General features: G+C 40.8%; 2 pseudogenes; both read left to right on the forward strand.

Annotated features, from left to right (window-relative positions):
- Window positions 1-525, forward strand: part of LOC107564931 (uncharacterized) — a 4874-nt pseudogene extending 4349 nt beyond the window's left edge.
- Window positions 526-587: 62 nt separating this feature from the next.
- LOC107564932 (vitellogenin-1-like) overlaps window positions 588-8071 on the forward strand; it is an 8873-nt pseudogene continuing 1389 nt past the window's right edge.

Here is an 8071-nt window from a genome sequence, read left to right on the forward strand (position 1 = left end):
GCAGACATGGTTTTATGTTTACACGGCACGATGCAATGCAACGCGTAAAAAGACAGTATAAGTCATTATAATCCGTAATTATGTCCCCACTGGATGCAACAAATGCCTCGTTTATAATGGGTTATCACAATATGGTAAGGGGCGTATCACTTCCATCACATGCTTGAGGTATTCAGCCAATCACAACGCACTGGATAGCTGGCCAATCAGAGCACACCTCGCTTTTCAGAACGATGAGCTTTGTAAAAATCGATGCGTTTCAGAATGGCGGGGCATAGAGGAGAAACAATAATGTACATTATGTGGAAAATAATGTGTTTTTTGAACCTTAATATATATATAAACTTATATATATATAAATATTAATTAATTAATTAAAATTTTAATTTTTAGTAGCAAGTATTAGCACAGCATATCATAATTTGACAAAATATGACACTGTATGATTTTATATTAAATAACTATTAAACTATCTCTGATATTTCAGCAAGTCAACATGTGAATCTTGATAAGCAAAGTGGTTAATCCTATTTTAATAGTGTGTTTAACAATGACAAAATCAGATTTTACTATATGACTTATCTAAAATGCTATTTTGCACTTTTAGGGCCCTATCATATACCCGGCACAATGTGGCGCCAGGCGCGACGCAAGTGTTTATTTGCAAGTTTCAGCCCGACGCAGTTGTCATTTTCACGTCCTGCGCCGCGTTGTTTAAATAGCTAATGCATTTGCACCCATTTGTGCGCTCATGGGCGTGCTGGTCTGAAAACGAGGTGTGTTCAGGTTCAGGCGCATTGCTGGCGCGTTGCTATTTTGAGGCAACTGAAATAGACTGCGCCATTGACCAACAAAAACCGGGTTTAAAGTCTGGTGCAATATTTTTTTTCTTTATTTTTTAAAGAGCACGTTAGTAATATGCGCCTATATACAGGTGCACAACGCGCGTACACTTTGCTTATTACACACACAGGGACGTGGAGCAGCACACAAACATTTAAAAAAATAAAAAATTTAATTCCGCCATGTAAATAGTGAACCCGCCATGGTGCGAGTGCAACTGGCTTTTAAAGGGGATGGGAGATGAGACTCTGATTGGTTTATGGCACGTTACGCCCAAAACACACCCATTACTCATTAAGGGAATAGGGACAACCCTTTCAGACCATGCGCCGGGCGCGCCAACCTTCTTTCCGTCGTTAAACTAACAAAAGTGGACATGCCCTGAGTGCACCTGCGTCGTGCACTTTAGACCTTGCGCTTAGATCTTTAAAATAGTGCCCATTGTACCTGAGTTTGCAGGCATTTAGACTTATGTGTACAAATATGAGGCTTTGCTCTTCAGTGGTCTTCACCAGGAAGGTCTGGCCAGAGCTGGCATTAAGATCAACAGCAAGGTTTCCATCAGTGCTGCAACTGAGAATACATTCCTTCTTAAGGTACCAGAAGAGTTTAATGCCAACATGGAGCTTTGTTCTGTTACTGACCCGAGATATAATTGAAAAGAAGCACATAATTATTCAAAGTTTGCCTCTTTGTTTCAGCTTTCGAATCCTCAGCTGTTTGAGAACAGTGGTATCTGGCCCACAGATACGTTTGTTGCTTCTAAACTCATCTCAGAACTGACTGCTCAGCTTCAGATTCCTATTAAGTTTGAGTACACCAATGGTGTGGTTGGAAAGGTATTCACACCTTCTGAGGTCCCAACTACCGTTATAAACCTGCACAGGGGAATTCTGAACATCTTTCAGCTTTCACTATGTTAAGACCCAGAAAATGTATGAGGTTCAAGAAGTGATACTTGTTGAAATGAAGTTTGATTATCAATAAAATGAATCTAGATCTTAAATCTGAATCTTCATTCTGATGTAGGATGGAGTTCAGAGACCCAGTATCTGATCAGTGAAGATGAAGGAAACAACCTCACTACCATCACCAAGTCTAGAGATCTTACACTTTGCCATGAGAGGATAATGAAGGATGTTGACTTGACTTACACTGAAAAGTGCATTGAATGTCAACAGGTCTGGTCAAAAATTTCTTACCAATGCTTTTGTTTCCAGGATTTCAACTGGGGGTTCATAAAGGTACTGCAGAGGGTGTGTGACCTTTAAAACAATAAAATATTCAATAAACTATATTATCCAACAGAAGGTAAAGAGTCTCTCTGGAGCTGCAACCTACAGCTACAGCATGAAGCCAACTCCAACTGGTGTTATGATTTCTGAAGCAAGAGTCCAAGAGTTTCATCAGTTTACACCTCTATATGAGATTTGTGATGCTACCCAGATGGAAACTAGGCAAGACGTTTGCTTATTCACTCTTGTATGGAATTAATTATATCTGTGTTTATTTTGTGTGTGTGTGTGATAACCCAAGTACTGTATATTTTCAACATTTCAGACAAACTTTGACCTTTCTGGAGATTACAGTCTCTCCCATAATTCCAATAAGGTGAAAAGCGAGGTGTGCTCTAAAGAATATTTAGCCCGTGGAGCTTTACAGTATGAATTTAGCACTGGGACTCTTTGGAAATGGATCTTAGAGGCTGTTCCTGCAGTTGGCACCTTAGCTGCATTAAAATTCATCAAAAAAGACCTTCTTGGCAGGCGAACTTTCCATCCCTGAGTTCACTCAGGTCCTTCTATCCACTGTGCACATGGTCACTGCAAATTTGGACACCATTAAGACCGAACTCTGTGCGTACACTCGTATTTGATGATTGACGCAAAGCTTAAATGACTTATTTTGCATGCCAAATATCCTCTGAACCTGTTCTGCAAATGTTGTAATCATCAAAGGGTCTGGCTTTAAGTCACAAAGTTCAAGAAACACCTAATCTACGTAAGGTTGCAATGCTTTGCTATGGGATAATGTTTACCAGGTACTGCAGGGGATCTCTTGAATGCCCAGTGGAGCTTTTGAACGTAAAGAAGATCATTCACTAATTGTTTTGCTTGACTATTTGTGGAGTGTGGACAACTTCCTCTTTTTTTCAAGCCCTTCCATGAGACTGTTATTGAGGTGACTGCTAAGGCTGACATTGCAGAGATCATCTTGATTCTGAAAGTACTGGGCAACACTGGTCACCTTGCTAGCATTAAATACATCACAAAGTTTCTACCAGTATTTGGGAACCAAATACCTCTGTTTCCCATGAGAGTTCAAGTGGGTGCAGTTTTGGCTTTGAAGGCTATTGCCAAAAAGTAACCCAAACTGGTTAGTCAGATATTTCTGAGTCATGCTTTGCTTTGTCATACTGATTGTGAGTTACTTGAATTTTGTTTCTCAGCTCCAGTCTTCAGGGCCCACCTCCCAGAATGTTTTAGATGTCTCCCTGTTTAAGAAAACAACAAACCGATGAGTTTTAATTAGTGAGACATCTAAAATGTTCTGGTATATAGGTCCCAAGGACTGGAGTTAAGAAACACTGGTTTACTATATGCATTTCATTTCGCATTTCAGGTCCAGAATGTAGTTCTGCAGATTTTTGCAAACAAAGATCTCCACCCAGAGGTGTGCATGGTTTCTTGGATTGTGCTTTTTGAGTCAAAGCCATGGGTCTGGTTATTACTCTTGCACGTGCTCTACAGAAGGAACCAAATCTACAGGTGGCCAGTCTTGTGTACTCACACATGAAAGCCTTGACAAGGAGCACACACCCTGAGTTTGTTCTAATATGAGTTAATGCTAACAAATGCAAAAATGTTTTTTGCAACATATAGATGTTTAAAACTTCAACATCAACCTTGGTTTTTTTCAGTGCCTTGGCCTGCAGGGTTGCCATTAAGTGAGTGAGTGAAGTGACATGTGGCCAAGTATAGTGACCCATACTTGGAATTAGTGCTCTGCATTTACCCATCAAAAGTGCACACACACAGCAGTGAACACACACAAACCGTGAACACACACCCGGAGCAGTGGGCAGCCATTTATTTCGGTGCCTTGCTCAAGGGCACCTCAGTCGTGGTATTGAAGGTGGGAGAGAGTGCTGTACATTCATTCCCCCCACCTACAATCCCTGCCGGTACGAGACTCGAACCCACAGCCTTTGGGTTATGAGTCCGACGCTCTAACCATTAGGCCACAACTTCCCCTTAGATATTAAGATATTAAGCCCAAAACTGGACAAACTTAGCTTTCGTTACAGCAAAGCATTTCTCTTGGATGGTTATGCAGATAAGAAAGTTCTGTTGATCTCCAATGGTGTTGCATGCCAGGAGAGGGTTTCTTCTGAAAACTTACCCATTAGTTTCACTATTTAGTTCCTCTCATGGTTGGAGCTGCTGGTAGTGCCTACATGATCAATGATGCTGCCACCATACTGCCCAGAGCTGTTGTAGATAAAGCACGTGCTTACCTGGCTGGAGCTGCTGCTGATGTTCTTGAGGTGAGTAAATAATATATAGGAAAAGATGGAGTACTTAGTAATTGTATTCATTTCTTAAATTCCTACCCGACCTCACTGGTGCTTTCTCTCAGGTTGGCATTAGATCTGACGGAATTCAGGAGGCTCTTCTGAAATCTCAATTTCTGAATGAGGACAGGCTGCCCAGGATGAAACAAATTCTTAAGGCTGTAAGTGTGGCATATCATAAATGTAATTTATGGAGTGTTTCTTAACAGTTACATATATTTGATGTTTATTTGGCATATTGCAGTTTAAAACATTCAAAGCCCTGCCAAAGAAGCAGCCCCTGGGCTTGATCTATGTGAAAGTTCTTGGACAAGAGATTGCTTTTGCAGTTGTTAATAATGCAGTTCTTGAACAGGCAACACAGGTATATTGTGGTAATATCACTTCATATGAACCAAAAAACTAACTAATTTGCATTGTCCCCCTGAAACTTTCGAGAAGAATGCTCAAAATGAAGCTACCCATCACATTGTATCTATAGCTTACTACTGGAGGCTATATACCTGAGCTGGCAGGGGAAGCTCTTAAAGCAATGCAGAATGGCATTGCCTTCCAGTATGCTAAACCCCTGCTGTTGACAGAAGTGCGTCGCATCTTTCCATCAGTAGCTGGTGTACCCATGGAATTTCAGTTTGTACACTGCTGCAGTGGCTGCTGCTAATTTGAAGGGTAAGAGTCTCAAAAGCACAGCAGTCAATTTAAAGATTGATTGGAAATAGAGAATGACATTTATACAAATGCACAATATTTAAAAGAGAATGCACTTTAATATTGAAAAATGTTTTCTTATCATGTCCAGTCCAGGCTCTTATTACACCACCTCTAACCGAAACCATCAGTGTTGCTCATCTGAAGACAGATGTGAAGTTAACCGCTGAAGTTTCACCAAGCATTGCCTTCACCAAGCATTGGACTGAATACTGGTTTTGTTCAAGCTACATCCATGGCCAAAGGAAAGATACACACATTTTTGCCTCTAAAAGTGGAGGCAAAGTTTGACATCACAAATACTAATGTCAAGATAGAAGCTTTTCCTATTGTACTTCCAGTGCATGCCTTGACAGCACGGTACAGAATATTTTGAGTCAATATTTGAGTCATTGTTAATCTTTTCACCATGGTCTGTCGCATTACTAATGTGGCTAATGTGAATCTTGTCCCTCAACTTTGGCAGCAATGCGGAAAGAATTACACCAGTGGTACCAGAGACGGTAGTTGTGAAACACTCCGAAGAAACACTTACCTCAATGATTTCACCTGGAGATTTGGTAAGATAAGAATACATTTTCTTAGCTATACTGTTAAAAATTAATTTCTAAGAAATATAATTTGCTTTATTCATCACTACATAGTCATCTGAAACCATTGAAACTTTTATGGCACCTGCCGAGGAACCTGAACTGAAGACTAGTGTTCCAGTTCACAAAACTCTTTGTTCTGTTGTACCTCACATTGGAGTTAATGTACGCATGGAGGTTATGTCCTGTGATGCCACCTTCATAAAAAACACCACCCTTTATAACATGATTGGACAGCATGGAGTACATATTAACATAGTTCGAGGCAAGTGCAAAATCAAATCAAATCTATACATCATTATAATTTCGCTTTTTATTGTTATTGAAAAATAGTTTATGAAAAATGTGTTATTTTATAATTTATTTATTGAAAGCTGATGGTCTTGCTTTTGAGGGACTAGAGCTAGAGGTCCAACTATGCCCAAGAGCTGCTAAAAAAGCTCCTTAAAGAAATCAGGTTTGCCGATGCGAACACTCCCAAGGTGAAGGCCGTCCTGCAGAAAATTAGGAAAATCTTGGAGGGTGAACAGAGGAACAGCAACTCCAGTTTTTTCAACCATAATAAAGTATTTTCTCTTCAAAGCACCAGCAGCCACAGCTTTAGTTCCAGCAGTTCTGTTTACTCTTCCAACTCACATCTGTCTAAAGGGAGTTGAAAAGTTGATCTGTCGAAAGTTGTTGAATTGCTGTTTTCACACTACACTACTGTCTGTCCTATCATAACAAAGGCAAAAATACCAAAAATAAATAAAAAATAGGAATGTTTCTAGACATTTAACTTGCTTAATACCTTTTGGGCATTGACAACTGATCTGTGCGTCTCTCTTTGATAATTCAAACATGGAAATCTTCACTCCTGTGCTCAAGCACTGATTTGCCTCTGGTTTTGGGATTTTTTGGGGGGTAATTTTGCTTTGTAATTTTAACTTTTTCTGTTATGCCAGGGGTGTCCAAGTAGATATAACTGCAGACAGGAGATCTCCAAAATGGGCCGTGAACTCCAAAAGTGGGCAGAACCTCCAAAATGGGGCAGGGTCTCCTCGTGCAAAGACTTTCACCATTGGCTCTGGCTCCGGCCAATTGTTATTGACTTACATTTCAAAATAAAACTTTATAAATTAAACATTGTTTCTAGTTCATCTAAAATAAAATATGGTATCTAAGTAAATATTCTCCATGAGAGCAGAGCCCAAAGCTCGTGGCCAGTGGTGTTCGGACTGGAGTTTGAACATCTGCTTAATGATATAAACGGGAATCACCCACGAGCTCTCCCGCGAGCCGTCCCAGCGCAGCGCAGGGGAAAGATTTCACTCTATCGTTTTGTTTTAAGCAACGGGGGTGTCCCGGGGCTCGAAATTCTCAGGGTAGGAGGGGGTAGTGACGCTGGGTGTAACTAAAAAGGTGCCATTGTCCGGTGAGGTCCGGTTGGGGAGTTACAAAACAATCTCATATCGCATAACCTTATTAACTGTTTATCTCCTGAACTGCATCTTTCTTTGCCACGCTATTCAACGCCAATCCCACAGTGCAGTCAATTTCACTGGTTAAGGTTAGGGTCAGGTGTGGGGTAGGTTTAAGGGTTAGCATTTTTGTAGCATAGTGTAGGAAATCAACACTTTAATTGACACAACCAATAAAATCTTTAGAATCAGCTGTGGGGCGGAGTTTGCACTGAAATGGATTGGGGGGGGAAAATTGCGCATGCGTGTCATGTGCCTGTCTGTCAATGGGAGGAAGCACGCCCTATTTTGGAGTTCCAGCCCCCATTTGGAGATCTCCAGGCTGCAGTTATATCCTTCTCGGGGTGTCCAATCCTGTTTCTGCACTGTAAAAAAAATTCCGTAAAATTTACGGTAAAGAAACGGCAGCTGTGGTTGCCGGAATTTTAACATAAAAAATACGGTAGCAACGTTTTAGGTTTTACGGTTTTAACTTAAATTTACAGTTAAATACCACAATTTCATTAATTGATATAATGTTAATATACCAACCTATTGAAGTACTGAAATCTGTTTTGTACCTGTAGCGAATCAGCTCATGGGGAAATATGAATAATTAATCATAACTAGTTATAATTAATTATAAATATTTAGATCCGCTGTAGATACTTACTTGACCTCTCAGGGTCAACAGTCTGTCAATTCTAAGAACATTAATTTCCAGATGTATTGTCTCTGGCCAGCTCGTTGGGGTCTGTGGGGTCACACGGTGTGTGTGTCTGCAGTGATCCTCTGGAAGGGTCCCTTCCCCACCCCCCCCACCCCTGTGGCTGCTGGCTGGTGACATGTAAACAGTGGGCTCTCGCCCCCCCCTCGCTGGTTCGGACTCTTGGCTGAGGGGGTCTGGCCCTGCTTGC

The sequence above is a fragment of the Sinocyclocheilus grahami genome, unplaced genomic scaffold (genome assembly GCF_001515645.1).
Source record: "Sinocyclocheilus grahami isolate Dianchi unplaced genomic scaffold, SAMN03320097.WGS_v1.1 scaffold971.1, whole genome shotgun sequence".
Lineage (NCBI taxonomy): Eukaryota > Metazoa > Chordata > Actinopteri > Cypriniformes > Cyprinidae > Sinocyclocheilus > Sinocyclocheilus grahami.